Source organism: Canis lupus, chromosome 17 (genome assembly GCF_003254725.2).
Source record: "Canis lupus dingo isolate Sandy chromosome 17, ASM325472v2, whole genome shotgun sequence".
NCBI lineage: Eukaryota > Metazoa > Chordata > Mammalia > Carnivora > Canidae > Canis > Canis lupus.
In genome coordinates this window covers 13029328-13047679 of record NC_064259.1, presented here as the reverse complement: position 1 = coordinate 13047679, position 18352 = coordinate 13029328, and the positions used below count along the sequence as shown (strand labels likewise).

Here is an 18352-nt window from a genome sequence, read left to right as displayed (position 1 = left end):
GCATCATTTCCCTCAAAAAAAAGTTTCCATGAAACTTTTTGAGGGGCAATAAATAATTATCAGTGCCTTGGAAATATTTCTTTAAAGAAACAAAGTTTAAAATGTCCAAAAAAAAATAAAATAAAATAAAATAAAATGTCCTTACTAGGAAATTTAAACCACTCTCCCAAACAAAAAAATAAAAAATAATAAAAAAAAATAAACCACCCTCCCTTTCAACTCCACCACTTTGAGAATGAGCAAACTTGGAGTGCCTGGGTGGCTCAGTGGTTGAGCATCTGCCTTCAGGTAAGGGCATGACCCTGGGGTCCTGGGATTGAGTCCCACATCAGGCTCCCCTCAGGGAGCCTGTTTCTCCCTCCGCCTATGTCTCTACCTCCCTCTGTGTCTTTCATGAATAAATAAATAAAATCTTAAAAAAGAGAGAGAATGAGCAAAATTTCAGCAGGCCTTGCTTTTAATACATTTCATACGTACTGATATGTTTTAAGCTATTTGATCTTAAATATTTTGCTTAAAAATGTGAAATGATCTATGACAGTACATTGGACTTATTGAATCCATATCATGTATGTATGTATGTATTATGTATGTATGCATGTGCATTGCTCCCTCAACCCTGTTTTGAGAGCCATTCTCTGCTCTTAGCCAATGGGAATTAGTATACACTTCTACAGACACTCAACAGATGAAGGCTACTATCTTATAAGCTAATCCTCATTCAAACGTATTCTGCAATATTTATCATGTGCACCACTAAGTCTTCTCTTTCTGCCATTTATTGGGTATTATTTGATGGACATTTATTTGATGGACAGCAGATGAACTAAGTGAAATATAAGACCCAACAAAGGAGGGAAGTAAGGATGTCAGGGGAATGTGTCACAGGTACTCTAGACACCTCGGAGGAAAAGGCGAAGGAAAGAGGATAAAGGGTAGAAGGCAATTAGACACTGTCAGACGTCCTCTGACATTATTTAAGAAGCGCACCATAAATCATTGGTGTGAGTAGGATTGTTCATCAATTGAACGTTAGTCATTAGAAGCTTTGGGAACCTCAGCAGGAGGCATGTCTGAAATAATGGAAGAAATTTCCCAAACAGATGCAGAACACAGGTCTAAGCTAGGATGCTGACTCAGTTAGTATACTTTTTCTAGGGCTGTACTCACCATGCTCCCTGGGATATGTGGGTATCAGTTATTATTTAACTACCTGCAAATTAGAACAAATATGCTTAGAAAGAGCAGAGCACAGAGCAGGAGACTAGGAGAAACGGTGAAATGCAAACTGAGGAGACTGGCAGGAGGAAAAGTGGAGGTCCGGAGTGGAAGAATTATTTATTCTGTGCTAAGCTCTTTTAGGTGGTCTGTATATATATATGTGTATGTATGCATATCTGTATATACACATATATACATCCCTATAAAGCAAATATATTATTTCCGTTTCACAAGTGAGAAAATGAGCCCCCCAAGTTAATTAGGATTAAAAGTCTTACCCAGTTCTATGAATCATCCAAGACTCCTACTACACAAAAGAGCCTCAGAATGTATGTGCAACTTTCAGATTTTGAAGGGAGAAAAGGATGATCCCTTTTAACCACAGATTAGACATACACTTGAAATTCCCTACTAAATGAAGCAGGAAATATGGAGAGAAGAGAGAAAAAGGCTAAGGAGAAGAATAATGGCTCTTAGAAGAACTAAAGACAGACCATTTTGGATTTGTATGTGTGCGTGTGTGTATGCAGAGGGGCTGGAACCAAGTTTTCAGCTCAGTAGTAAAGAAGAATCGGGAGAGATACTTTCCTTATCATAAAAGCCCGGGAGAAAAGAATGAAAAAATAGATCATGTAAAAGTCCTCCCACAGATACGCCTTGAAAGATAAATCATGAAATTAGTTGGAATTATAAGGGAGATGAGGGGAGTGCATTAGAAATTAGTTTTTTGGAAGATATCAAAGGATAGAAGCCTAATAGAATATTTAAATCAAAAGGCAGGGCTCTTGAAATGGTTTTGTTCAAGTCTAGTGACTTGCTAGAGACTTGAGTGGGAGACCAGGACCATATTATTGAGCTATAGTAGTGCCCCCTCATCCCCAAAAGATGTTCCGAGACCAGCAATGAATGCCTGCAACTGCATACAGGACTGGACCCTATACATACTATGGTTTCTCTTGTACATACATACCTACCTATGCTAAAGTTTGATTTATCAATTAAGCATAGTAAGAGATTAACAACCATGACTAATAATAGAATAATTACAATATATTATTGTAAAAATTATGGGAATGTGATCTCCCTCTCTCTCAAAAGATCTTATTGTACTATACTGACCCTTCCTCTTCTTGTGTTGATGGAAGTTGACAAAATTCCTGTGTGAGGAGATGAAGTAGGGTGAGTGATATGGGCAGATGACTTAGCATTAGGCTACTGTTGACCTTCTGAGGAATCATCAGGAGGATGACTGGCTTCTGGACCTGGGTTCACTAGGGGTAACAAACCGCAGAGCGAAGCCACAGATAAGGGGAAACTGGTGTACCTTGAAAAATAATAGATGGCTTTAAAATGTATTCAATAAGGAAACAAACTTAAAAATATGTTCTTGGTTTCATATTCTGTTGGGCCCAATTATATGCTATTACATGGCAGGGGGATGACAGGAATGAAAAGGTATAATGGAAAGGAGGTACATTGAAAGAAAGAATGAGAAAAATGGTAAGTTTGAGGTCTCTGCAGGTGTTTCTTCCAGAAATTCTCTTTTCTATGCATCCATGCCACCTTTCTATTTCACTTGACTTGGTGAATTGCATTGATTTGTCTTCCTCATTGGGCATAAATTCCTTGAAGGCTGGGATTGTATCTCATTTAATGTTGATTCCACAGTGACTACACAGTGCTTGGCACATTTACTCCATAGACACTTGTTTTACAAGTCAGGCTATGCACTGTTCAGTGTTCACTGCTTTTAATAGCTCAATTCCTCTCTCAGAGGTTCCGCAATGATTGTAGGTTCTACTACAATTCAGAGACTAACGTGGTTTCAGAACTCTTGATTTCTGATGAAAGGAATGATAATAATAATAATAATAACTATCACATTTACAGCATTTTCACAAGTGAAGCATTATATCTTTTTTTTTCTTTTTTTTTTCATTTATTTATGATAGTCACACAGAGAGAGAGAGAGAGGCAGAGACACAGGCAGAGGGAGAAGCAGGCTCCATGCACCGGGAGCCCGACGTGGGATTCGACGATCCCGGGTCTCCAGGATCGCGCCCTGGGCCAAAGGCAGGCGCTAAACCGCTGCGCCACCCAGGGACCCCGAAGCATTATATCTTTACATATGTAGTCTTTCATTTTCTGTTCAAGGGTCCTATGAATTACTATTTTAAATGGACCCTGAGGCTAAGAGTTTGAACCACTTATTCAGGGTCATTGAACTAATAACCTGTTGAATTGGCTTTTTTTTCTTTTTCTTTTTTTTCATCTAAGTGTATCTAGCTTGAAAATTCTTGCTTACATTTCCTATCACACCTTCTTTTGAGCCAATTAAAACCTTGGGGAGGGCTGAGGAATTCTCCCATTCACAAACTAAAAAATTAGTAAAGATTAAATGGATGACTTTCATCTCTCTAAGGAAAGAATACTTTTATAAACATTTTTTTAAAAAGCTAAAAATTTGTATAGAATTAAAACTTATTTCACAATCTCTTTTTTATTTTTCATAAAGTTTCCCATATTACCAAGAAAACAAACATCAAATACTTCAGTATGAATTTCAAAAACACTTGAACTTCTGGAATAGACAAAATTGAAGGTCTTCCATGAACTCATAACATCAATTGCCAAAGGATTCCATCAAACAGAAGTTGTTATCTGGAAGTCAGATTTGTACGGCACTATTAGATTAAAATAAAATATATCAAGAAGTACGTCAACCTTGTTGATAATGCTTCATGAGCCATTTCACTCATAATTTAAGATTGGGTTTCAAGAAATCAGAAATAAATGCACTAACCACAAATTAATAAAACCAACACAAAATATAAAATCCAGGGATTCCTGTAGCACCAGAATCTACTATTTTAAGAAATCTTCAATTGCAATAAAACATGAAGCAACAGAAATATTAGGGTCTAGTTGTTTGCATTAGAAAAAAATCCACCCTGGCTCCAAAGCACTTTTAACATGTTAATAATTTAGAAAAATCTATTTGCATTCAGCTCCTCAAAAGTTGTCTTTCAGAGCTTATGATATAACAAACAAAACCCAAACAAAGGAGAGGAAAAAAAATTATTTAAACTGACAGATTTCCATTTTCAGATAAATCCCCACATGAGCAAGAATAAAGAAAAACAGAATATAGATCTGTAATAACTGCAAGTGAATTTAACTGACATGTTAGCACTTTGCCTTTTATGAGTAATACTTCATAAAAATGAAATCTTTTTAATTAAGAGAGCCCTACTTTCTATAAAAAGTTCAGCAATTACTATATCAGATATATTGAGCTCAAAGGCCACTTGGTGAATGAGAGTGCTCCAAGTCTAGTGTAATTTAGAACTAAAGGCAATAGATTTTTCACCTGAAAATAATCCAACAAATGGTTATAAATGCAGTGCATTGTCTTAAAAAAGTAAATAGTTGGTGGTTTCACAGCAGGTCATCTGTGTTAGAAGCACAGTGAAATAAGGTAGTGGAAAGCATAAGAATCATGATGAACTACCGAACTTGCACGCTTTAAGTTAGCTAGTAAGGGTATAGAACATCTCTTTAATGTATTCAGAGGCACCTTATTATTAAAATGTCAAACCTCTGTGAGGATTCTTGAGTAATTTGCTATTCCATTTCTGTTTCATTCATTAAGTAGTTTCTGAAGCACCCCCAGGATACCCATTTGTGCAGTTCTCAATGAACCAGGCTGGGAGCAACTCAAACTATTTTGACTCGCTTAAGAGAGCATAAATTATCTTTAGAAACAAACTGTAAATGAGGCATGCACCGTTGTGGTCTCTTCACAGTATGAATATGCTAAAATAATTCCATAGCTCAAGAGACACATGATCTAAGTGGTACACATAGCTACCATAGTCTGGGTTTAGATTCCTTCTTTGACTTGTTAATATCAATTCTTGTAAGTAAGGAAAAATAACTTATATTTGACTTATTAAGAGATAAAAGGAGGAGTGCCTGGGTGGCTCAGTAGGTTGGGCATCCGACTTGTGGTTTCAGCTGAGGTCATGGTCCCATGGGTCATGAGATCGAGCCCCAACATTGAGCTCCACACTCAGTGGGGAGTCTGGTTGGGATTCTTATTTATTTATTTATTTATTTATTTATTTATTTATTTATTTAGGGGGGGATTCTCTCTCTCTCCCTCTGCCCATCCCCCCACTCACATGCTTTCTCTCTCTAAAATAAATAAATAAACCTTAAAAAAAGAGAGATAAACAAAAATATTCATGGATTAAAATGACTCTTAAAGGTATTATTATAGGCCTTTTATATTTGTAGTGAGAATAAATTATGTAATAATCTTTAGTCCAGCTTATCCTTTCAGTAACAAATATTGAAAACAACATCAATTGTGCATATATTTAGTCAAATTTTAATTTCTTAGTATAATTACCAAGGTGCCTACAACAGATTCCTAGAATAAATATTAAATTGACATCTTTTACAGAGTATCTACTATAAGAGACATTGAGCAAATATTGTGGAAATATGAAAAAGGTCATTGAAATCTTTGCCCTTGTGGACTGTGCTTTCATATTGTAGATATGCCTTTAAGATGAAAATGTTCCTTGATATACTACACTTTTTATGTATTGGAGGGATGGATTAAGTAATTTATATGGATCCCATCCCGTTCATAAACTCTATTTATTTATGTGAATTAACCACTGGGATGGTAGAAATATCAATCATTTATTACCTTAATTGTGTACCATTTAATACTTTAGGAAAACTAATACTTTTATATCAGTTACAAATGTAACTGAGTTGGACATTGTCAATTTCAACCTAGATTAAATGGAATGTGACCCTTCTTTAAGAATGACCTTCCAATTTTCCTAAATACTTACTAATTGAAGGAGAATAGATACGACTCAATACAAAGAAAAAGACCTTTAGAATGACATTAGAAGATGTTGTTCTCATGAATTAGGATATCACTTCTTTGAAATTGACATATATGATCATTTTATGAAACTCCCCTTGGAGCTCCTCAGTAACGTTTGGAATCCATACCGATATGCAACCCCAACAGAAAATCTGAAGCTTGCACAGGACAACATTTCTAATTATGCTATCCTATTCCAGATGAGATTCACAGCATAGCAAATGAAAGCAGGGCACTTAGCAGCTACAAGTCTCTGCAAAGGCTACCTGGTGTTCAGAATAACCTGGGCATGACTGTTTTCAGAATGGGATAGTAAGACCAGGTGACGTTTATTAGGGACAGACACTCTCCAAGACAGAGCTCAACCCAACTTAGCAATGGCTTACCATGAAGGGAAGGGTTAAATTAAATTGTTAATCAGTGGGGCCCCTGGCTGGCTCAGTCTGAAGAGCATGCAGAGCATGCCTACTCTTGATCTCAGGGTCTAGATCTCAGGGTCATGAGTTCAAGCCCCACAATGGAAGTAGAGATTACTTAAAACAAATAAAAATTTTTAAAAATTGTTATTTTTTTCATATGTTGAGGAACTCACCCCCATTCTTCCTTAAAAACTTCCAAGAGAGGGCAGCCCTAGTGGCTCAGTGATTTAGTGCTGCGTTCGGCCCAGGGTGTGATCCTGAAGACCCGGGATCGCGTCCTGCGTCAGGCTCCCTGAGTGGAGCCTGCTTCTCCCTCTGCCTCTCTCTCTCTGTGTCTCTCATGAATAAGTAAATAAAATCTTAAAAAAAAACAACAAAAAACTTCCAAGTGTATTTAACTCATCTTTCAAATGAGAAAGAAACTCAGACTGTCTTCCTCAAGCCTTCCCTAATGCCTCAGCTTCTTGCAGGTAAAAATTCCTGGCATTTCCCCAAAGGGGACATCTGTGGTGGTTGTGGTTATCTTTCTGAGGACCCAGGAGATTACATTTTTCCAAAGAGGCACAGGAGGGTCTGGATTATCTTTAAAAGGCCTAGAGCTTTACTGTATGGGCATGTGGGAGAAAAAATGAGAGAGAAATAGAAAAATCGAGCGAGAGGAAAAGAGAAAATACAAAGAAGGAAAGAGAAGAAGGCCCAGGTAGGTTGATATGATTGCTTGCTTTGCAGTCCCAGTGCAGCAAGACAGAGGAGGCAGCTGTGCAAGTGCTTTCCAAGCCCTAAAGGCTTTGCAAGCGGCACTGCTGTCCTCTGGAGCGCCCACTTCAGGCTGAGCCACTCCAGCATTCTTCCTTCAGTCTTCCTGCCCCCCACCCCTCCCCTTCTCTGCAGGTGGCTGCATCTGGAGGATTTCCATGAAGGCTGGGGACAGTCAGGCATCTTGGATTTGGGTTCTGCCTTCTAGGAGCCAGAGAAGGGTTGGCAAAACCCATTGTGTGTTGACACTGCAGCTGCCTCACCACGCCAGGTCCCAGGTCCTGGAGCTGCAGCAGTTTGGGAAGATGCAAGCTGGGTAGAAGAGTGAGGACGGCGCCTGCAGTGTCTCTGAAGGCTGGAATCCCTGAAGGATTTGGACGGAGAGGAGATGGAGAGGGGCCTGAACAGACCTCAAACAGGAGCTTTGAGTGGTGTGACAGTTCTTTCTCAGAAAAAATAAAATAAAATTCCAAAGATTCCAAAGAAATTAACTGAGATGCAGAGGAGGCCAGGAAGACCAGGTTAAACATTGAATAAGGTGGGCATATTGGAGGTGAGGGGCAATAGAAAAGAGATAGAAAGAGACCTTCCAAGAAAGGAGAAATGATTCAGTGTGAAAAGGAATCCTTGGGACTCTCTTGAAAGATGTGCTGGAGACCAGACAATTGTTTATTTGAAGACTAGCAATGTCACTGAGGATGATAAATGTGTAGAGAGAAAGGGGACATTACCACTCCACATCACTCTGTAATTGTTTATTTCCCTAGACTAGAAGTTAATTGACTTTTCCCCAGCTCTGTAGTTCTGGGCCTCAGTTTCCTCATCTGTAAAACAAGGGGTTTGGGCTAGATGCTTTTGAAGGTCTCTGCCTGATGTGACTCTCTCTGTCAGCCTAGGAGCCAGGGTATCTGATACTAAGCATCTCTGAGATTCCCCATTCTTCCTGCACTGCCCATTTATCAATGCAGTGTAAAACATCTGCACCATTCACGGAGCAGATTCCAACTCTCAGTGATGATGGGGAGTATGGCTCAATTATTACAAGACATTGATCCTTGAGCCCTGGAGTAAGGAAGGGAAGAACAGTCATTTACACTTTGGGTTTCCAAGGTTAGATATAGTCTGGAATATTTTATTTTCAGAATTTATCCTTTGTAAATTGTAAATTCCTTTGAGGGGTTCGAAATAGTTGGACCGACTAAAGGGCCAAGGGGTCCTATAATGATCTGCCTTATTTTAAGGAAAATTTATGTCACTACAGAAATTGAATCTGCTTTTTCCATGGAAATCCAGCTCACACTGGCCACATTCTTCTCTTGTCTGCCTGCTTCATGCCATTCTGCCAACTGCTTCAGTGCAGCATTTTCTGGAGTTATTAAACACCCAAGCTTAATGAGAGTGCACTTATGGGTGAAGTATTCAATGATGCAGAACCATCTCCCCTTCTCAACACACACGTAAGCAGTTTAGATAATAGTGGAGATAAAATATGTTTTCGTAAGTTTTATTTTTGTCTCAACCTGAAATTCCTTGAATTTTTAAAAATTAATATGTAGAAATACAACTCCTTCGCTCCTCTTGTCTTTGAGTGGGATTGTGACACACAGATAGTATCCACTTGTGTTTTCTACACCCACTAGCATTTCCATTTCATTTTAGTCTCCAAAATATGGGCAGGAGCACAACTCTAGAAAAATGGATTCCCACTCTCGCATCTCACAGGGCACTGATCCGTGCAGTGCTGAGCACTTGCACGGAGCCTCACCATCTCCTCCGACCCTCGCCGTGATTCACCAGTGCCCCCGGGTTTCCATAGGGGGTTTGACCTTGCAAAGACCCTGCTTCAATTTCTGGGCAAGGAACAACCCATTTTAACTCAAAACACAAAACGACCTTTTCTCCTTTAAAGAAAGGCTACCAAATGTAACACATCTGGGCTTACATTTCTCTACCCTGCATTCCAGAATGTGAATACGGGATGCAAAGGCAGGTAACTAGTTTGGGTCTGACAGTTCCCATTCAGAGGCTCTGAGACTCAGACTCTGTTCAAAACAGACGGCTGACTATGTGGTTGAGCATCTTTCCCTTTTTTTTTTTTTTTTTTTTTTTTTGCCCATTCACCATCATGACGAAAAATCAAAACCGAAAAATTTTCTGCTCATTTCTCAATACTAAGAAAAGAGCTTCTTTTGCGCCTCGCTCCGTGGCTCTAAACACTAACATCCCGCTTGGAAACCAACCCTGCTTTCCACACCGCATCTCGTCTACTCAGTTTCACTTAGCAAACACCTTCACTGCTCTTCCACGGTGAGAAAAATGGTGCACCAACCCCACGGATGACAGGTTGGTACTTGACTGCAACCGCTCAATAGTTTTATCAGCAACCGGAAAACTTCACAATCGGTCAATTAGCTACTTAAATCCGAGTAAGGCAATCTGCTTATTTATAGACTTACACTAAAAAGCACCTCTGTTCCACCTATCTTAAATCTAGCCCAAGACAATCCCCTAAACACGCCGCATATCAACACTCCTCCTTCCCCCACCCTCATTATCCCAAAAGATCCCCCCACTAAGAACACATTCAGATGGTCAGCACTAACCAGAGCAATGGTCACCGTGCAGTTAGAGGCATCTATGCAAAGTATGTGACAATACCCAAAGCATCTCTCAGACAACTGGCTGTACTACACATGCAGAAAAGCAAAGAAGATTGCATTTTCCACTTACAGTTATAGCGCTGCGCACGGTCACTTAATGAAAATGATAAAACTCAACAGTTCTTTATATGTATGTATAATTCAGATAAACGGTTAAGCCGTCTCTCTGTGTGGTTCTCTCGCGCTCTTTTTTTCCTCTGGAGCTCTAGGCTGCTTAAATCCCTCTTGGATCGCGCCTCGCAAACCCAGCCGCCGCCGCAACAAGCTCGGGTAAGTCTATGCTGCAGATTGGGAATCCCATAGAAAACCTAGGGTCGCTGGAGCGGGATGCGCAGGCGCGCGAGCCGCCGCCTCTCCAGGCACCCCCTCCCCTTTCTCCTCCTCCCTCCTCCGGCTCCGCAGCCCCAGCTCAGGGAGCTCAGGCGCCGGTGACCAAAAGCAGCCCGGCGTTGGCGCATGCTCAGTTGGAGGGGCTCGGAGTGCCCGCGGGTGGATTCCGTGTCTCCGGATTTTAGCAGAAACTCAAAAGGAAAGTGCCGAGGCACGGGGAGCCTGGCTCCCGGAGCAGCCTGCACCTGGACGGGCGGTGGGGACGGCGAGTTGGGCTCGCCACACCCCACCCTTATGGAGTCTGATGGTGGAGGCGAAGGCCAGAGATGGGACCCTTGGGGCCCTCCATCCCCACGGCTCCCAGCCCTAGAGGGGGGCCCTCAGCTCACCCTTTGTCAGGCTGTAAGGTGACGAAGAAAACTGCAGAAATCCTTTTCTCGACTGGAAGCGTCCCCCCCAGCTAGCTGTGAGCACCTCTGCCCGGCTACTGTGAGGCAGTAGTTACGGGGAACACCTTCCTGGGCCGTTTCATCCGAGGGTCTTAACCTGGGGACACTGGGAGCCGGGCCTTCTAGTACCCCAGGGCCCAGGACCGTCCCGTCCTGGAGAAATGTGTGTTGAAGGGAGCTGGGTTCGAGGCGTCTTGCCCCGTGTGACCTTGGCCACATCATTCTAACCATCAACAAACATTTAACAAGTGCCTGCAGTTACGCAGTTAATAAATATTGAATATGCTCGGTGGGGGGAATGGATGGGGGGGGACAAACCATCCTTGGAATACAGGGAGGAGGGCTTGGACTAGGCGATACTATAAAGCCCCCTTTTGTGTCCATTAACGATGCCCGTGTTTGCTCGCCCTCCCCCCTTCTCCCCACTGTCCTGCCAAAGCCTAGAAGACTTGGCAAGGAGTAGTGCCCAGTAAATGTTTGGTGGCTTCCCTACCAGGGAAGCAAGAATTCCCAGATGTTCCCAACCCGATCAGTGTCCTCAAGTGCTTATGTTTGCACACTCATTAGTTCACTCAACAGTTAGGCATTAACCAACTACTCACTATTAGCCACAGTTGGGGGACAAATGCGGTGAACAAAAGCCCATCCTGAGATTTACATTCAGGCTGGAGTTCTGTTTTCAAGGGAGGGGAGTTCTGGGGGGGGGGGGGGGCACAGTGAAGGTCTAGGGTCTCCGTAAGTAGAGAGAGACCTTTACCATTGCACACACCTATCACGTTCAGGAAAACTGCAGTGTCAGTAAACCTTTGGGTTCTGAGGACACCAAGAGCATCTCCCACGGCCAAAGGGCTCTAAGGGCTCTGCACTGACCAATCTCCCGTTGCCAGGAGGGCGCCGCTCCAAGCTACCAAATCCGGGAGTCCAGCTTGGAAGCGCTGGAGGCTACTTAAACCAAGACCAGGAGAAACTCCACCCCAGCAGTCTCTGGCTTTGGAAAAGGCTGGTGTTCGGTGAGGACCCCCGGTCGTGACGCCCGAGCCGCAGCCGGACGCTCCCAGCCAACCTGGGCAGCCCAGAGCCGCCAGGAACGCGCGTTCCCGGGCCGGGCGCCTCGGGAAGGTGGCGCGGAGCGGGGAGCGCTCCCGGGACTCCGGGGACGCCGCTCGCAGAAGTCCCGTCCCCGCGGGGCTGCTCCGCCGGTGCCGGCGAGCGCGGAAACCCGGAGCGCGGAGCGGAGCGGCGCGGAGCAGGGCGCGCTGCGGCAGCCGAGCACATTGAGTCCGGCGGGCGCCAGCCCCGCGCTCCCGGGCCGCAGTGCGCACTGCGCAGCGTGGCTGGTGGCCCGTCCTTTGCGTTGCTTGGGCTGGAGTGGAGGCAAAAGGCGGTTCTGCATAAGGCGCCTCGGTTGGCCGTGGAGCCAGCCTCCAAAGCTTTCAAAGTACTTTCTCGTCTTTTGTCGACTTCCCCTCCCAAAGCATTTTTCCGCCAGGCTGTCTGGTTTCCCTCTGGAGAACAGGCTCGGCGCTGCCAACTGCAGCCGCCGCAGCAAAGGGTCACGAAGCCGTTCCTCCGCTTAGAAGAGACGTGCCTGGTTGGTGCGCCCCGGCAGTCTCTTGCGTGGCATTGTTCGCTTTTAGACAACTTACTTTTAACTTGTGCTTAGGAAAAAACGAACACGGTACTTTAAAGCGTGTTTTGTTGTCGGGGAGATTTAATTTAGATGTGTGCGCTTTTGTGAAGCAGCTTTGTCTAATTGGACAGACAGTAAATTTTTTTTTAAAGTTTTATTTGCACGGAAGCGCTGTTTGGCGTCCTTAATGCGCTATCTTCTTTTTAAATCTCCAGCTATTATGCAACTTTATTTTCTTAAGCTGTAATGTTTTATATATATAAATATATAAAATATATATATAAAATATAAATATATATATTTGTGTGTGTGTGTGTGTGTGTGTGTGTGTGTGTGTGTGAGATGCCTCTTGGTCGAGTTTTATGTGCAGCCTGAAATCACCGTAGGGAAGCAAATTCTAAAAGACACCAAAGGAATATTATCGTTTGAATTACAGAAAGCAGTTCCCCTCTTTAGGATGGTAGGATGAACTTGAGGAATATGGTAGGCACTAAAAAGCAGGAAACCCCCTGGGTTTTTGTTTTTGTTTTCCTTCTTTCGGCATTTGCAGGTGTCGCTGGTGATCTCAGAAGAGCCGAGGTGCCTGGTGCTGCGCTCTGCGCCCGCCCGGCGTGGAGGAACTGGAATACCGCACCCTGCTGAGTGCAGATGCCCTTGAGCTGTAGCAGTAGTTCCATCGCTTAAAGCCCCGTCCCCAGCTCTGTGGTTGGATAGTGGTGCGAGCTTTCATACTCTGGAGATTTGGGGGTGGGGGTTGGGGTGGGTAGGGAGGAGAGGAAGGTGCTGTAGAGAGTTTTGGTCCCCTTCCCCCCCAAATTGTATTGCTTTCCGAGGTAGCCTTGCTTCCACCTCACTCTTTCCCAGATTCATACAAACAAAATAAAAACAAGAACGACCTTTTAGGTGTACACAACTTCATTTAATATTGGCATCCACCTTAATCGAGACATGAGCAAGTTGAACACGGAGAACGGTAGTAAAAGTACAAAACGCCGGGAGGATAACAGGTCTGAACTTGTGGTTCTCTGAGCTCATGGTAATATTATTTATTAGACATGCTGTGTATAAAACATATGAGCCAAGGAGGGTGCAACTTAAGGCATGGGGGCATTTAGGAAATTGGAAGGAAAATTAAGTGTTTGAAAGTCAGCCTTAGACAATGAAAAGAGACAGGAATGGGAAAAATGGATTTACATTCATTTAAATTCATGCAGACTAATGATAGTAGTATTCTTACCTAGGTATAGTGTCTGTTTCAGAAAGCTAAGGGTATTAATCCTTACAGAGGAGATGCATTACATAAAATAATTGTGTTTATTCTGTTTTATTTATCCTATTTTTAAAAATATGGGGATAGACTGGGATGACTGGGTGGCTCAGTGGTTGAACCTCTGCCTTTCATTCAGGTCATGATCCCAGGGTCCTGGGATCTAGTCCCACATCACGCTCCCCACAGGAAGCCTGCTTCTCCCTCTGCCTGTGTCTCTCTCTCTCTCTGTGTCCTAAATAAATAATAGATATAGATATAGATATAGATGTAGATATATAGATATATAATCTTTAAAAAATAAAAATATGGGGATAGACCAATGAAATAAAGCAACTTTCTAAGATCAACAGGAAGTTATTACCTAGAATAAAACTATACAGTAATTTTTCTAACCGAAAGTGTTTCATTGTACATGTTTGTATTCCTTCTACATGTTTTTCTAAAATAAGTGGAAAAATGCAAGACTGTGAGGGAGTGAATCCCATGCAGTTAGAGAGTGGGTTCCATGCCTCTGTGCAGAAGAGGGATTGACAGTCCTAGGGTTGGTTAATGAACTCCATTGACCATTCCTCCCAGTGCACCCCTGATTTATCTCTAATCTATGGCTGAATCTAAATTCATTTTGGAAGATTATTCTTAGCTATGTCACCAGTTTCCCTTAGAAATTGAACAATTCACAATAAGAGTTTCTTAAATCCCTGCTGAATGAATTATTGTCAAAGCTTTGAGTTTTCTGGAAGTTTCTTGGAGTCTTAGAAATGGTTAAGGCAGATGCAGGTGCTCTGCCCCCACAAGAATATAAAGTGTGTTATTCCATTCTATCTTCCACATTTGGGCCTAACCTATAGATTCCCAGCAGGGCTTTTAGGTTGGAAATTTTCATCATTATTATGTGTTTTCACCACACAAAAGAAAGGATAATAGCAGAACTGCACTGAATATGATTTCTTTTTTTTCTCTTCAATGACTTTTTAGGTAGTCCTGTATGCTAGTCTGTACTCTTTTTTAGTTGTGTGAATAACCACTCCAAATATAATCATGGATTCATATTCTGGAGCTTCTGTACTTTGAAAACCATCTGATGCCAAAGGGTCTTCAAAAGCCCTTTTTGCTTAAAGTAGATCTTACTAACTAGTTTCTACATTCAATCTTTATTTTCCTTAATATAGTTCCTTTGAATTTTAAATGGTACTTTTAAACTCAACAGAGGATGTTAGCATAAAATATGAAGAAAAATAAAAATAGTGAATTCTTCACTCCTTCTGAGACTACCAACAAAAACAAACTCACATCCTTTACCAGAAGATTTTCACAGTTGGGTTTATATTTTCACCTACTGCTTGAAGGAGGAAAGGAATAGTGGGACTCCCACATTTTTTAGAGTTCTTATTATATTCCCTCTTTAAAGTTCATTTGACCATCCTAAGGAGGTACAGGAAGAGAGAGTGATCGTTGGTGACTCCTGTTTTTCCTCCAGAATGTAGATTTAGTACCTGTACTACAGTCTCAAAGAGAGTGGGTTGTATTGATTTTTTAAAAAGAAAAAAATGCATAAGTAACTAATGGTGTTTAGCAGTGGTGGCTGCAGGTTGAATTCCTTTTGATCTCCCTCATTCATTTACCCAACACCTACTGAGTACCTACTTTGTGCTAAGCAGTGTCCTGAGCACTTTATATGCAATATTCCATTTCACAATGACTTTATTTATGTACAGGTACTATTATAACCCTTTTTACAGATGAGGAAGGAACTGAGGCAACACAGTATTAGTAATATCTCCAGATATCTGCTTCAGTTGGCTCAGTTTCTCCTTCTTCACTGCATTCTAATTAATGTTATGATTCTCCCTCTATAATATAATTTCTACTTTTTAATCCACCTATACACCTATGCAAGCCAAATATTGTGAATACTATGATCATCTTATTTCTCTTCAGCAGTCTCTCATTTTCTCCTGAGCAAACTTTAAACCATAAGTCATATATTCAGAATCTTTCACCATGTGGCAGACTGCTACTTGCCTGCCTTAACTACAGAGCATCTAATTTGGAAAGGGAAGGAGGGAGGAAACAGGCCCAGAGAAAAGTTCACTTTTCCCAGCATTCCTGCATTTTCATCTATTGCATGAAGGAGAATAGAAACAGAAGGATCCCTCTTTTTTTTTTTTTCCTATTCTTACTATATTTCTCCTTTAAATTCATTATACCATCCTAAAGAAGTTTTCCAGAAGAGAATGACTATTGGTGATCTTCAATCCAGTCTTTTCTCTCGCTCTCCAGTTTCTTTTTTCTTTTCTATTTTTCCTTTTTTTTTTTTTTTTTAAAGCAGACTTCATACCCAGCATGGAGCTCAACTTGGGGCTTGAACTCACCATCCTGAGATCTGAACTGAGATCAAAAGTCTGTTGCTTAACTGACTGAGCCCCCCAGGTACCTCTTGCTCTCCAGTTTCTTGTTTACAATTGCCTACAGAACATCTTCTTGCGGATTTTTCACAGATACTTCAAACTCAGCATAGACAAAATTATCTCCTCTGCCCTCCACTTTTGCCAGACTCTGTGCACCCTAGCATTTTGAAGGTGTTCACTCTCAATCCAGTGCTCTAAATCAGAACTTTGGGTATCACCTTCAGCTCTTCTACCTCTCCTTCCCTGTCAAAGCGTTACTCAAATCCTGTGAATTCCATTTTCTGAATGTCTCTCAAATCCATGCCTCACTGCCACTGCGTTAGTTCATTTAGCCTTTCATCATCTCACTGCTGGACTTGTTCTTTTTCATTCTCATGACTTGCAAAATTTCACATAAAATCACATTGCCACTTTGAAAAAAACTATTGAGTAGTTTTTCATTTAAATGATAAAACTAAATTCCTTTGCATACCATACAAGACTTATATGCTGGCTCTTGCATACCCTCTAGCCCCATCTCCTGCCACATCTCTTTAATGTTAATGTTCTATGCTCCATCATACTGCAGAGCTGTACTTTTACTTCTCTGTACTTTTGTGTATGCTCTTTCTCTCTTCTTGGGGAACTCTTCTTTGTCTTGCCTGGAAGATTTAATACTTCAAATTCAGCTGAAACATTATTTCTTAACAGAAGAATCTTTCTTTTTAAAAAACTTTTATATATATATTTTTAAGATTTATTTATTTATTTGACAGAGAGTGAGAGCACAGACAGGGGGCAGGGGCAGAGGGAGAGGGAGAAGCAAATACTCTACTGAGCAGAGAGCCCAATGCAGGACTCAATGCAGGGCTGGATCCCAGGACCCTGGGATCATGACTTGAGCCAAAGGCAGATGCTTAACCAGCTGAGGCACCCATGTGCCCCAGAAAACTCTTTTTCTTCCTAGCACTTATAAGACAATTTACAGAGTTGTTGTCAAGATTAATTGAAATCGTATACAGGAGAATACAAACTATTTAAACTCTATTTTAACATAAGATATAATGGACTCTATTTGAACATAAGATATGGAACGGCAATTTGTCTATCAATTATTAAGGAAAAGCGTTATGTTGTCTATTTTTTAAAGCTTTATTTATTTATTTTAGAGAGAGAGAGAGAGTGTGTGTGTGTGTGTGTGTGTGTGTGTGTGTGAGCAAGGGAGGGAGAGAGGCAGAGGGAGAGGGAGAGAGAATCTCAAGTAGACTCCATGATGAGTGTGAAGCCCCATCACGTGGGCTCTATCTCATGACTCTGAGATCATGACTTGAGCCAAAACCAAGAGTGGGTTATGTAACTGACTGAACCACTCAGGCGCTCAGGCACTCCTGCTTTTCATTTCAAAATGCAAAATGAATGTATGGTATTGGTATAAAAACAAAACTCTTGAATTGTTTTAACTAATATATGGTCCTTGATTGAATTTAGTTAGTAATTGCTATAAAGAAATTTGAAATATTTATATATGTATGTCTTATACCTTGGTTGAATTACTATCACACAAATAAAATCAACATTTAACATATTTAAAAGCACTTGCAAGCCAATTGATTTTCAATGTTTTTTTTTATCCTATTGTCCTTTTTTCTCTGTTTTTCTGGACATTTGGCATAAATTGTATGCATCTAACTATTAAAAAAACCCTCATATTTTACAGGGTTTTTTTTTTTTCATATTTACAGGTTTTAAATGATTTCATCATCCTTATGTGATCCCCAGATACCATTATCCTCATTTTATTTATTTACTTATTTTAAAAGATTCATTTATTTGTTTTAGAGAGAGAGAGATTGAGATACAGAGAGAAGGAGGGACAGAGGGAGAGAAAGAATCCAAAGCAGAGTCCGTGTTGAACACAGAGCCCAACACACAGCTGGATCTCACAACCCTGAGATCACAACCTGAGCTGAAACCAAGAGTCTGACGCTCAACCAATTGAGCCACCCATGTGCCCCATCCTCATTTTATGTATGAGATTATCAACTCTTTAGAAAGTCCAAGTTATAATACTTCCTAGAAGTTATGTGGTTATAATGTGGTGGGTGGGACTAGATGCAATTCGGTAAATTATTTTATTTTTTCAGTAACTACTCTCCGATACTAAAGAATGTTCCACTAGTTTCCATCTTTCTCAATTTCCAATTCTTGCTTGGTATGACAAGAGCATGCAGTAGTAGATTATAATCTAGGAAGTAAATGAGTTACTTTTGCTTGGACTACTAAAGTTAAAAAACATAAATGTTTGCCTTACTTTTTTTATT

At 41.2% G+C, this 18352-nt stretch overlaps 1 protein-coding gene across 1 annotated transcript in view; it reads right to left on the bottom strand.

The window, feature by feature from the left end:
* The window catches only part of VSNL1 (visinin like 1), a 102905-nt gene extending 92540 nt beyond the window's left edge, over positions 1-10365 (bottom strand). The window contains exon 1 of the mRNA XM_025454610.3: positions 10036-10365. The gene's annotated coding sequence lies outside the window, so the exon portion shown is untranslated. The remainder of the gene's footprint in view (positions 1-10035) is intronic.
* Between the last annotated feature and the right edge of the window lie 7987 nt (positions 10366-18352).